Raw genomic sequence first — 15009 nt, 5'->3', positions numbered from 1 at the left:
CTCGAATTTCAGTCTTATATAATTCAGATAATAGTGTGTTAAGCTGGCAACAAAAAATTGGAGTAGTTCATTTCCCAATCTTTGCCACAAGATTTCGTATTCATCACAATTTATGCCTTCACAAAATTTTATTTATTTTCGCCTAATTTGAGTGTAACATATTTCATTCCTATCCATCCGTACCCACCTATCACTAAATTCTTGACATTAATCAACAAGCCAATTGATCTTTGAAAGTACATATCTCCTCAAATATTGGTAGCCTTCTTGATCTTGGAGGGGCCCATTTATTTTTAAGCAGTTCAAGCCCATTCATGAAATCATTATCCAAATTTAGGACCGGAAGGTTTTGCACGAATGGTGGTGGTTGCTTCGAATCTAGTTCCAATAGCAATTCCTCCATACGGTTCTTTGCTTTTGGATCTTCAGAACCTGTATAATTAGCTCCCCAAACATTTTCAAGAATATTATGGGCCTCATCGTATCGAGCTTGCCTTATTAAGCAATGGGCCGGATTACAGGCCTTGTTGTTGTCTGCATCGATCATTTGGGCTTTCTTATAACCAACTTCCGCTGCCATAAAGTTCCCTTTTTGTGTATATGCCCAGGCCAAGTTGCCCTGTAACAGTAGTAGAGTCTCAGACTTTAAAGAACTAGCCTTGACGTAAAAGAAAGTAAACATGTTTCAATAGGATAAGTTGCACCATTAGTTTACAAAATTCTTAATCGTGGTGCATGTTACTTTTTGTTTGAACATTATGGTACTGCACTTTTAAATTTATGAATATACCAATATTACATAAGAGCAGTCATGGCTTTTTCCAAAAAAAAAAAAAAGAAAATTTCAAGTTGGACGAATAATCTAATACTAAAGAACATAGTAAAAGGTGTCAGTAATTACTAGAATTCTGGCTGTCTCTTGCTTGATAGAAACTTGAAACTTCTTCCCATGAGACCGAGCAGTTTTTGTAGGTTTACCATTGAAGACCTGCCCTTGGTATATTTGTCTATCTCAACTTTTTTTTCAACACTGCTATTTGTTCATCTACTTTTCCACATTTCTATGTACGTAGTTACATGTTAAATACATTACAATTAGTACATGTAATAGTTTTAGTATACGATTTAGATAATTGCTATATTATCATCATATACATATCTATGAGCAAGATCCAGTCATGCATACTAGTTACCAATTCATCTCACACGAACCTTTTTCTCTAGTATAATCAATAATCAACTTTATTGACTAGTCATCAAACTGGCACATATAATAATACGTATTCATGTTCACTATTAACATAGATAATGATAATTTGCGTCGACAATGTAAGTAAAATAGTGGTGGGAGATTGGAAGAAACACATTTTGTGTACCTTCTAAATTTGTACCATGTTAGTGAAATAAATGTTCAATCTCCGTATGCGCCCTTTTTCCTATGTAATTTCCCTTTTTGATTTTATTTTTCAATTCCAATATCAAAAACTCAGTCCCGACTGGACTCTCAGCACTAGCTTAGAGAATAAAAGTGATCTTCACTAGAAAGTTTGTTTACAACACTTTGATTAAGTCACCGCATCATTTGTGGTTTTCCTCTATATAATGATTACAAAAACGATTGAATAAATAGTATTTAATATATTTTATAAGCTAGTTTTTAAAATTAAGTGAGACTCAATCCTAAATTAAAATCTCACATCATACTTGTCCTTCTTGATTATATCTCATGTCTGATATACATGGTTAGAGTCACATGCTAAATTGAAGGCTAAGCTTTTCTTTTAAGAAAAACTTATATGAACTTGAATAATGAACACTTTATAACTTATGCATGGGCGGAATGGTCTGCTTGGGTTTGGAGAAGTCTGTAGCTCTCTATATTTGTCTTGAAATTTTTTAATATGTATGGATTTATTTTATATCCAAGTAACTTAATAGAAAATATTAGAATCCATAATCCATAAACTTCAATTTTGAACTTATGGATTTACTTTTCTAGTTAAATTAGGAAAAGTTTATTTTCTTGACAGCAATTGGCATCATTAAGGGTAAAAAGAAACAAAAATAGTAATGATCATATATATATACCTTGAAAAGATCAAGAAGGGCATTATTATCAAGGGATTCTTGAGCCTGTCCGGAGCAGAGGGCTCTGAAAGAGTTGATAGCTTCAATAGCCTCTTCAGTTCTACCAAGCTGCTTCATTACCACGGCCATGTCTTTAAGGGCACTATCCACTCTATCTCCTCCATTTATGGCGTTCCAAAATCATATTATTGCTGCTTCTGGATCCTTCTCAACTAGCTGAAAATTCATGCCCAAAAGTAATTTAATCATGTGACAGTATAGAAATGTGATATCCATCACGTGTTACAGATACATATCAAAAATTACAAGTTTAATTTTTTACACCACACAAACATTAAAAGTTTCTTTTCAAGTCAAAAGATGATACATAAATGAAAACTAAGGGAGTGATATTTTCTTTCTCAATTATTTATCAAATTAAACTAAAGGCAATCTTTAGATGGGCTAAATGTGCTTGTGTTACAATTGGAGTTATTTATTTACATACATATTCATCTAACTACATAATAAATCATTTAAGAACGGTGCACAAAGTAGGAAGGAATAACAATGGAGAGAAATATTACATGAGTTTCATATGTATGCATGGCCTCTTATTGAAATGTATGGTTACTTTTTGGTAGAATCGTCAATATGGGCCAGGCCTGTTGGGTCAGCCCGACCCAACCTGCAATTATATGAAGTTGAGCTTCAGTTTTTGCAGCTCATTTAAGAATAGGACTTTTTAGTCCGGCCCGAATAAGCCCGTGGCAAGTGGGACTTGAGCAATATAATGTGGATTAGGTTAACCAGTAGGACGACTCGTTAGTCAAATACATGTAACTATTTAGATTGCTTATTAGTATTTTTTTTTTATTCGAATGATATCATGTCTAAATTTATTTAATTTTGCTATTAGAAGTATTTTTTGTGTTGTTGGAGATTTGATTAACAAGTAATAACACAATGTAATATTGTCTGGTAATATTTATGTTTATTAACATTCTAAAATTAAATTATAAAATATTATTTTTTTTAAAATGGACTGGCCCATGAGGCCCACAACCCATAAAGTAATGGTGTGTGCTTGGTATTTTTTGACCAATCATTTTTATGTAATAGCTCGGCCTGACCCGTCAAACTCAAAGCCCATGTGGGCTATCTAAATCGACTGGGCCGACCAGTGCTGACAACTCTACTTTTTGGACATATTTAAGGAACTAACTTACCTTTAATTTTAGTCGTCCCAAAACTATAAATTTCAGGCTACTTTCATAACAATATTGGATTTAAATATAATACTATATTTAGCTTTCCATTAGACCTTGGTTTTTAACCATGAAAATTCAGCGAAAATAATTGGTCTACTGACATAATTTTAGTCTTACTAATTCAGATCTAACTAAACTAGTGTGTTTAAATTTTCAGAAACAAATCTAAGATCTAGAGAATTGGGAATTAACTCAAGATGAGTGATTTATGAACTATATGTACACATTTAGTTAGTTCCAAATAACTAAACTGACTCTAATTAATGGATTTGCTTTGTCTAGTTTGTAGTACATTTATTTAATCATAGAAGTAACGGATCGGATAAAGCAAACTTTTCCATTCTTTTTAATTTGCCATGATTAGTTGCGTCTATAAAACAAAGCTGCAGAAATTGATGGTTAATAATTCCTAGATGGTTGAACCACATGAAAGAGCTCCTTATTCTCTTTATTCTTCATCTTTAGTTAATTTATCTCTATTACTCTCTTTATAATGTGCAAATCTTTCTTATTTTGGTAGGAGTATAAAATTTGTTAGCATCATCTATATATAAAATGAATATTGAATTTGAAGAGAAGATTCAGTTCAACTTGAAGAGACAAATATGAGTATATATACATAAGAATATGACCCAAAGTGATGCATCATTGGCTGAACTGCACGAATAGCCGTCTCTATTGCTAGCTTCTCATTTACTATTATTTTTGATACTGACATGTCCCACCTGCTTCTACTTTTCTTTATCTTCTCTTCCCTTCTTCCTTCTATTTACTTATATTTATTTTCAATTTAATAATTCAAGACTTTAACAAATATGCATATTAGTAATATTTTTCTATCATTAATAAGTTAAGGTTTGTGTCATGATCCAATTCTTCAGGTTATGATGGCACCTACTTTAATTCATCTGTAGGTAAGTCAAATTGTAGCCAGGAACAACAAGTAAAGGACTAATTGGTGGAAGGTATAATGAATACTGAAATTAAGCATACAAATAGATTGTAGGCATGACATATATAGATAAGAGAGAAAAAATAGCTAAAGAGTATCACATGACCTAGTAAGGTCGGTACAAGAGTCACTAATCAAAAGAATAAGAGTACTAATAATATCAATATACAAATTATCTCGAATGGAAAGACTATCCAAAAGTAGCAGAAGGAGAGAGAATCAGCTCCGGCTCTGAAAGCTCACTCTATTTCCGAACTCTAGAATGTGTGGAGAGAATATCAATAGAGAAACCTAGTGCTTGGATCTGCCATTAAAAAAAGATGCATAAGTGTAGTATGAGTACCAAAACAACGAGTACTCAGTAAGCATCATCGACCGACTGAGCTAAGATCATAATAAAAACATAATGAGATGCAAGAATGTAAACTAAAGTCAGGAATAACAGGACAAACCTGAAGTAATGCTTCGGCTGACGGATAATAAATAATGATGTAGATAATACTGAAAAGAATACAAGCTAACTACAGTCTAACTGGCCCCCTATAAGCCCAGAAGGTGCAAAAAGGGAGAGCCACTGACGATAATAGTACTAATAATAAAGTAACCAACAATCAAAATAATATCTATGAATTCCTTTTCTACCATAACCATCGAATTGAATTTTTTATCCTCATAAGTGAACCGTAAATGTCGGGCTCTAATATCATAAGTGAATATTATAGGTTGGACTTAAACTGGTCTTTAAATATTATAAAAAATGAATAGTATGTGCCAGACTTGAATTGAAATTTAAATATCATAAATAAATAGCAATTGTCGGACTCAAAATGATCTTTAAAATAAATGTAGATTACCAAATCTATACAAGAATTAGAAAGATGTCTAAATCACCATTAGATCCAAAGAATATTTGTTAAATGACAAAATAAAATCTTCTAGATCTACAAGGAGCTAATAAAGATATTTAATCCCAAAAAGGGTTGGTGGGGCCCACTACAAACCCCAAGAGTTCATACAAGGTTATTTCTACCCAAAAACTAGAAAAGGCTTCCAATATCTACTACTAGGTGTTAAATAAGTCTAAATAAGTCCTAAGGCAATAGTTTGATTCAAGGAAAGGAGGAACATGTTAATTCTACCTAAAACAACTTTCTAATCGGCTAAATATTCTAAATTTTCACTAAATATGCAACCAAACTATAATTTCCAATGCAAATCTAGCATAAGACCATGGTAATATTAGACTAAAGTTTAATCTATAAGAAAAGTAAGCCTAGCCTACCTGAACGTTGTCAAACGCCCGAGAAAATTCACTAAATTGGAGATTTTTCCTTTCGAGAAGCCTCCGCACGATGCCATACTACCAACATAATGATCTATGCATTAATACCTGAATAACAATATCTATATTGCATAAAAGTTCTTCGGGTCTAAAATCGAGTTGAAAATCTCATATGGGGTCCACTTGAAGAATTACAACTTTGAAATCGTCAAAACGCTCCTCTAAGATCAAGATCACTTACCCTAAAGAAAGTGAAATCCAAGCACAATTACTCCCTTAAATCAGCCACCAAAGTATTATAGATTTCGAGATTAAAGCAGAGAATTAAATAAGAAATTAAAGGAAACTTACAATAATCCTTGATGAGAAAACATCCCACAAACTCTCCAACTCACCTCGAACACCCACGTATTGATCCTCTCACTCTCTTAGCTCTTTAGCACATTTAATGAAACTTCGGACTTTAAAATGGAAGAAATATCGGGTTTATGGAAATAAATACTGCTAGGGGTCCCTTCATTGCGAACGCGGGGACCCAGTTTCAAGAGCCTCAACCTATCTTACCCTTTACAAATATGGCTGGCCCACTGCGATTGCGATGAAGAAAGCCTGGTTTGTCCTAGAGGATACTCTTTGCAAACGTAAGTATAAGCCCGTGAATATTATGTCCAATAAAATTGGCCTTCACGAATGTGACCAAGGTCATCACAATCGTGATAGCCAATTGCCTTGGCCTTCACAATATCACAACCCAAAAATCAATGGTCATGATGTCACTTGTCGAGACAAGCCTTGACAAGTAAGCCTATCACCAAAACTGATATGAAATAAGAAGACAAAACCAAACACAATGCATGATTCTTATAACGGAGTCAAACCATACATATATAGTAATAGCAAGAGTACATAAGCAAAAATACCCTACAAAATTCCAAAATCTGGTGTCATAGTGTAAGAACTATTAAACACCTCTCGAATGTCAAAGATATAATGGTAGTTTAAAATGGATCAACAACTATCTCAGAATACAAAATAAGTCATGAATTGGATAAGAAGAGGTAGTAGATCAACTCCAAAAGCATATATCTACTGCTACCTCGAATAATACTCTAGATACTGTTTGAATCAACTATCGTGTTGTGCACTCGTACCTAGATCTACATCAAAAAGGTGCATTAAGAGTGAGTAAGGTCAACTTGTACTTAGTAGGTATCATAGGAAGACTGAGCAATGTAGAAAATAAAGCATATAAAATACACTCTACAGGCTATCACCTGCAATCAGAAAATATCCCAAACCATAGCCCACACTATCTCCACCAATATTTCTAGAATATACACATATACCTAACATAAATACTAAAAAAAAAGCATAATTATACATGTATATCAAATACACGTATAAGTAAGAAGTACAAATAGACGTATATCATATCAAGGATAATAAAATAACATATAATAAACACAATATATAAGATGGAATGAAGATGGTGATGATAATGATGATGATGTGATTATCGAGGTTGTTGCACAAACTCCATATACACCTACCAAGTTGTGCTCTCAATGAAGGACCCATGGGGGGTTTTTTTAACCCATATACAATCCAATATCCAATACCAATATATGTGACTCCTCTCTAGCACATCCCTCGGCAGAGGGTCTTTAAAGATGTCATAATCCAGTTTATCCAATATTTCCACAATGGTAGCAATGTTTCACAAGTGTATATAATAAAAGGATGAAATGGACACAAACAACCAGAGTGAGAATTTTCAAAGCTAACCAATATACCGACCATGTGAGCCAAAATCTCCTCAATATGCCAACAATCCATGAATCTAATGTAATCATATGCCAATAAAGTCAAATACACAACAATATACCATTGATACCACATAAATTTAAATTTAGGCATTTCACTAGAAAGATACCACCAAATATAGTACATAAGGCCAACAACATCACACAAGACCCCACATGGTCACGCATAGTAGATAATATCTTAATACCACTAAATAACAACATCATAGGCCCCCACAAAGGCACAACACAATAATAAAGCTATTTCTATGATTACTTCACACACCCATAACAAGATTCTACACTATTATTAACTATCAAACTCAATCTAAAGAAAGTTAAGCTATAACCTACCTCAAATACCGTAAATCGGTAAAAATAAGCCTTCAACACCGAGATTTCACCTCATGAATGAACCTAGAACCAACTAAAATACACAAATATAGAATCTATGCATTAAAAGAAAAGCCATAATACCCATATTGCTCATTTCTGGGTTGGGGTCAAAGCGGATCCCCGAAATGGATTTTTGAAAATAAAAAAGGTAAAACCAAAATTTTTGTCTAAAAGTATCTTTTTCATAATTAAAAGAACTTATATAAGAAACTCCAAGGGAAAATGGGTTGCAATTGGGGTTTAAATTGAAGAACTACCAATTTTAGGCCTTCTGGGCCAAAATTCTCAAATTCCATCTTTCAGTTCAAACTTTAAAATGATTTAAATGACAAGGATCCAATAAACTATAATTAAAATAGGAATTTAGAGCTTACCCAAGATTAAAAATGAAAGAACTTATCCAAAATCTCAAAACCCTAAGCTCCAATTCTCGAAAATAGTGAAAAATTACAAAAAATGGGAGATATAACCCACCTAAGCATCGCCTAAGCGACCATCGAGTAGCTTAAGTGGCTAGCGCTTAAAATACCAGGCATCGCTTATACGATGCCCGCCTGGTTGCATAAGCGACATGGATGTCGCTTAAGCAATAAACGCCTAAGCAATGAGGGCATTGCTTAAGAGATAACCCCTAACTGGATGCCAAGTCGCCTAAGTGAGTGCACCAGTTGATTGGTGCACCAACTATAGACTTAGAGAATTCCATGTCTCTGCTGACCCCTCAAAATTCATCTAAAACTCCAAGAACGCAAATGAACTATACTACTAGAACATATTCAAAACTTCGTACTCAAAGATGATATCATATTTTTTTTAATATATCATTTTCACAAAGTTGACCCTCGAAATACAATTTCAAAACTTTCCGAACTAAGGGTTAAAATGAGATGTAAAAGCCATAAAACTACACCAACCATGTTACCAACCTAAAATTAATATTTCATCTGCTGGTGCAGCCCATTTTGTCAATTGATGCATAAATCAATATATGTTAACCAAATTCAACTATAAAGCCTTTATAACTACCAAAAATCACAAACTTGCATAAATCATACTGAAATGCATTGAGAACCATGCCAATCATCCCCACATTATAGTTTTAGCCCAGTCACTCATACTAACTATAGTTTAACATTATAAAATAAGTATTCATCATCAGTTATTCAGTGTTTAAATATCAGTATTTCGTATTCATATATCAGCTACTCGGTATATAAGTACTAGTTACCCCCTTTACTTAGAGTTTAATCATTCCATAACCTAGACATCAGTTATTCAGTTAACCAGATCAGCTCAGTACATGTATGTTTGGTCTCGCATATTCATGTATCCATGTTTTATCATATCCCAGCTTTAGTTCTACTTATATTATAAAAGTAAGGATTTAATAAACCAAGTGTAAGGATTCACCAGCTTATCAGATCATGTTTGTTACTCATGTTTTATAATATTTTAGCTTTAAGTTTATTCCAACCTATTGGTGAGTCTACTTACACTTAGCATGTTTGTTTTAAGATTACGTCTGAAATCACTTTTACTTATTGCATTCACCCCTGCATACTCAGTATATTTCAAAAGTACTGATCCACATATATGTGTATGTGCTACATTGTCTCACAATGTAGGTGCCAGTTATAGCCTACATATCATGATCAGATAGTTGCAGTTTTCAGCTAGCAGGTGATGTGTTCTCCTACTTTAGGGACTCCAGTCGAATATTGTTCATGTACCTTAACTTTATTTTTCATATGTATTGATTAGTGGTAGTTGGAGGCATGTCCTAGCTATCTATAATCAGTATAGTAGAGGCTTCATAGATATCAGTCAAAGTCAATCATGTAATTTTAGTTTCTTTCTTCAAATTTATCAGATTGTAAAACTTTATCAATTACATATTATTTTAGATTTTCAGTGTGATTATGTTTCCACATATAAAAAATTGTTATTTATATATTATAATTCAGTTTCTTAATGGTATGCCAGTTCATGAGTTATCTTGGGATCACTTGTGGTTTCAAGCACCGTGTGGCGTCTAGAGTGTACTCCCGAGGCATTACAAACTTGATATCACAGCACAGAGTTCAAGTGTACTAGGGTGTCTATGAAGTTATTTCTAATAGAGTCTTAAGGAATGGTACGGAGACGTTTGTACTTTTCTTCGAGTAGTTATAGGGTATTTAGGAAATGTTTCCCTTCTTTCATATATTAGATCATTCTATAGAAAGGTTCTCTAAGAAACTTACATGGATTCTTATCTTGCTCTATTCATTCCATCTCTGCCTTATTTTTGAGGTAACAGAAACAGTTAATCTCAAATTCCTACAAACAGAGTTTTTTTAAATTATCCCCACAGATAGTTATGGGATTGCACACAGACTCAAAATATCCCATTAGTTTTGTTAGGCTTTGAACTTTGAAAATATTCATTCTTATTCATGAAAATCCTACTTTGAGATTAAGTTAGATGTACTTCTATATCTGTTTCTCAGAATTCTATGATAGCATATGATCTAGAGTTAGAATCATGAACCTAGAAGATTAGTAGCAGTGGAGTTGGGATAGTGTTATCTGGATTGAGAATGTTATGTATCCATGGGAATAGTTTTATGAAAGTAAACTAGTATGCTTAAAATAGTGTATGTAATAATTTAAGTTTGATAATTCAAAATTATATATTGTTGATGTCGGATGCTCAAATGTGATGGTAGTTCTCATAGTTTAGATGTGATGTTATTAGGCTATGAAGGAAGTTAGTATGGTTCATTGAAGGTTTGGGTACATCCATGTTAAGTGTTAGAATATAAGTTTGAATCTTTGAAAATTGAGCTAATAGAAAAAAAGAGTTGAAGCTCTAGATGGTGTAAACTCAGAGTAAAGTGATTGCAGTTTAGTTTAGAGTTATTAAAGAGGTCCACAGACTTAAGTTAATACCTTTAGCTGAGGGGGAGATGATAGAACAAGTACCTAAGTTTTTAAATTCTAGTAGTAATACTAGAGTATTGAAGAACATCAGTAAGAGGGGATGATTCCCAACCCATTCTTATATCATTGTTGTATTTCAATCATCACGATATGTACTCATGTCTTACATTTCAGCTCCATGATCATAGTTTATGTTCATGCACATAATATAGAATCATTTACTCTCTCAATTCCTAGTATGAGGAGTTCCAGTTCACTCAACAGTATGAATCATATTTCCTGAGATCATGAACTCCAAAATCAGGTCATACAGCTCATGACTCATGTACTCATGCTTTATAGTATGTTCGGTTCCAGTACTCATGCTACACTCCTAATGATCATCAAAATTCAGTTTATGTCATGTATATCCTTAGTTTAGACCTGTTTGATGAATCTATTATATTGATACTCTATTTGTCAGGCCTCAATTAAGTGTCAAGTTATGCATGGTATTTTTTCCTATTTCAGGTCCTCATGTTCTAACTTTCAGTGACCTCCTTATGTCATGATTAGTTGAAATTCTATGTGTGTTTTCTTGGGCTAATGCATAAAAGTTTTAAGGATAGAGGTTTAGAGAATATGAGAAAGATGTTTTTGTGGTTGTTTACCTACAAGTTCATGTGTGGTAAATAAGATAGGATTGAATGTCATGTTGGTGTACAAGTAGAATGTATAGTTGAGTATAAGCTTTCAGTATGATTCAGTCAGTATACCTAGCAATTCAGTCTAGCAGTCAGACAGACAAGTTTCTATAGTTTTCAATCTTCCCATCTAGTCTACCATTCTAAATTCTCATGAATATGGCTATTCCAAGAGGTAATTCATTCGCATCCATGTAATTTGTGAATTGAGCTTAGTTCATACATCATGCATCAGTTTCAAATCCCAGATATTCAGTCATGATACAGTCCGTGAGTTTCCCATGCATCATCTCAGTTATTCTTTAGTATTTTAGCTAAGTAAGTATCATTCAGGGGATGAACTATCCCAAGGGGGAGATATTGTAATGCCCCAAGTATTCTTGTCATAAACCTTTCATCTCTTCTTCACAAAACAAGATCCATCTTGAAGTAATGGTTACTTATCAGTTAACTCTCTCATTTCTATCTCAACCTTATAACTATTCTCATGTCATTGCATGTATTCTTGAAGTCAGTTCAGTTCATGTATCATGCTCAGACTCAGTTATGCAGTCATGTTCCACGTTATGTTCTAAGTCATGCATGTTTAGAATATGATCTAAGTTACCTTTCTAAAGTACTCTCAGTTTAACCAGTCTCATTTGAGGGTGAATGTTCCCAAGGGAAAGATAATATAAAACCCCATATTTTCAAGCTAGTCTTTGAACTGTTGTTCCTAAGTGTATAAGTTATAATCCAAATGATTCCAATGTGAATATAAGTTTCATGATCTTTATCCTTGTGTTTGATGTGCTTTCGAGGTGAGAAATGTTCATAAGAGTCACTTAGAACAAAGTTGATCTTAGAGTCTTTGATTTGTCTAAAGTTTGGTATTTGATTCTACAAGGGTCTGCTTTGAATGTGTATAACTTTTTATATACGTATAATTTTGCATCTCAAGTCCAATCAAATTGTGGATAATTGAATTAGCTTTCCAACTATACCAATTTTGCCCTAATCTTATACCCGAGCAAAAAGTTATGGCATTTTCCGTGTGAGGTAGTAAGACGATGTGATTGGGATGTGATGTGACGTGATGGTCCTTATCACGATGAGCAATGCGATGCGAAGGACAATGTGATACAGAGCTGTTTCATATGTTATTTCAGTTCCTAAAGGGTCTGGGGGAACTTTGGTCACTTTCCCTCACCCAAATCCACCCATAATACTTAAATTCAGCCCTCTAAAGCATTATACACACTATTATTCATCTTTTCTCTCAAAGAAAAATCCTAGCCATCTCCCAAGAACACCAAATTAATTATCTTCTCTTCAAGAAAAGCCAAGAACTCAAGTTTCTCAATTCAAGATAGCTTTCAAGGTTGTGTTTCTCCTTTAGGATTAAAGCTTTAAGGTTTGTGGGAGTTCATCCATGGGTCTCGTTTCACCCATGGTGCCCAAAAACCCTCTTTTCAATTAAAGAATAAAATTTTATTCTTATTATGGAGTTTTGTATGTTCAAGAAAGATTTAGTTTCATGATTACATAGTGTTTTTAATTCAACTAAGTCCATGTGTGATTTCACGCAAGATGTTGAATTCCTCATACCATGAATTTAAGTTTTTCCATGCTTTATTCAAGTGAATTCCATGATAGACCCTAAATTTATGATTTTTAGCAACATCCCTACGTTTCAAATTCATGCTTTCCGTATGTTTGATGAAATTCTCATATCATGTTCAATCAATTTCAAGATGAATCCCCAAGTTATAAATTTTGTCATGTAACTCTATCATTTTCTCATGTTCAAGACATTCTTATGTTCAAGCTATGTTACAGGTTGTTATGAAATGCCCATGTCCTATTCTAAGCTAATTTCATGCAAATCCCCTAATTCATGATTTTAGTTATGTAATCATGCTATGATCTCATGTTTAAGATATTCCCATGTTCAAGTTCATGATTCCTATGTATTTAATGAATTACCCTATGTTGAAGTATTAATCTCCATGTGTTTGTTGAAATTCCTAAGTGATAGGTTTCTTTGAATAATATTTTCTCATTATGGTTTTGAAGCTTTAGTATGTCTTATTGTTATTGTTATTGAGTCCTGAGGGTTATGAAAATCCAAAAATTTAGTTGTTTACTTAGATTCAGTATGTTCAGAATGGATTTAGATAAACCATGAGTCTTGTCATCCAATTAGTCATCATAATCAGTTTAAATGCTAAGAAGTACCTCAAAATCCATATGCACTATTATTTTTAGAATACCATGACCTGAGCTTATCAGTTATTAGTTAACAGTGTATGCACCAGTTAGTAATCTAAGTCAGTCCAGTGGGGACAGGATTCAGCACCGAGTTAACCCAGGGATGAGGGCATTCCTACCAGCGTAGGGTTTGACCCTTAATATCATTCCCTGAGTTATAAAACTACATACCCAGTGTAGGTTTGAGATGTCTTCTAGCTAGTTTAGGATTGACACATATCTCATGAGTTTTCTTCCAGTATAGGGTTACTCTTTAGTTCTTCGGGACTTTATTTTAGTGGATCCACACAGTCAATGTTAGTACCTGTGGCAACTGACACCATTCCAACTGGGGTTACAGGTTCGACCCCGATTAGCTCAGATTGGGGCATATCGGTTAGATGATACCTCCCACAGTTTCAGTTCAATTTTAGTTTTAGAGTTCAGTTTTAGGTTTGCTTGACTAAGTGTACAAACTTTCAGACACACAACTTTACAACTTCAAATTTTTCAGATTATAGATTATCTCAGTACTATAATAGATATACACTTAGTCCTGCATTCTTAGATAATATCATTTGTATGTATTCCCATTCAATTATCTCATGTTCTTTTGTTAGTCCTTATCTCATATGCTCAGTATCCCATTGTTTTAGCCCAGTTACTTATATTAAGTATAGTTCAATATTATGAAATAAGTATTCAGTCATCAGCTATTCAGTGTCCGAATATCAGTAGTCCTTATTCATTATCAGCTACTCAGTATATAGGTGCTAGTTACCCTACTTACTTAGATTTCAATCATTCCATAACCCAGACATCAGTTATTCAATTAACCAGATCAGCTCAGTACATGTATGTTTGGTCTCGCATGTTCATGTATCCATGCTTTATCGTATCCCAGCTTTAGTTCATCTTATATTATAAAGTAAAGATTTTTTAAACCAAGTGTAATGATTCACCAGCTTATCAGATCATGTTTGTTACTCATGTTTTAAGATATTTCAGCTTTCAGTTTATTCCAGCCTATTGGTGAGTCTACTTACTCTTAGCATGCATGTTTTAAGATTACATCTACAATCAGTTTTACTTATTGCGTTCACCCCTGCATACTCAGTACATTCTATAAGTACTGATCCACATATATGTCTATGTGTTTCTTTGTCTCATAATGTAGGTTCCAGTTATAGCCTACGCATCATGATCAGATAGTTGCAGTTTCCAACCAGTAGGTGATGAGTTCTCCTACTTCAGGGACTCCGGTAGGATGTTGTTCATGTACCTTATTTTTATTTTTCATATGTATTTATTAGTAGTAGTTTGAGGCATATCCCAACTATCTATTGTCAGTATAGTAAAGGCTTCATAGTTATCAGTCAGTCACGTAATTTTAGTTTCTTCCTTC

General features: G+C 33.6%; 1 pseudogene; it reads right to left on the bottom strand.

Moving 5' to 3' along the window:
- Nucleotides 1-211: 211 nt before the first annotated feature.
- Nucleotides 212-2364, bottom strand: LOC107841415 (annotated as a pseudogene).
- Nucleotides 2365-15009: the final 12645 nt, after the last annotated feature.

The sequence above is a fragment of the Capsicum annuum genome, chromosome 9 (assembly GCF_002878395.1).
Source record: "Capsicum annuum cultivar UCD-10X-F1 chromosome 9, UCD10Xv1.1, whole genome shotgun sequence".
Lineage (NCBI taxonomy): Eukaryota > Viridiplantae > Streptophyta > Magnoliopsida > Solanales > Solanaceae > Capsicum > Capsicum annuum.
Note: the sequence above shows the minus strand (reverse complement) of the source record. Positions and strands in the feature narration are given on the sequence as shown.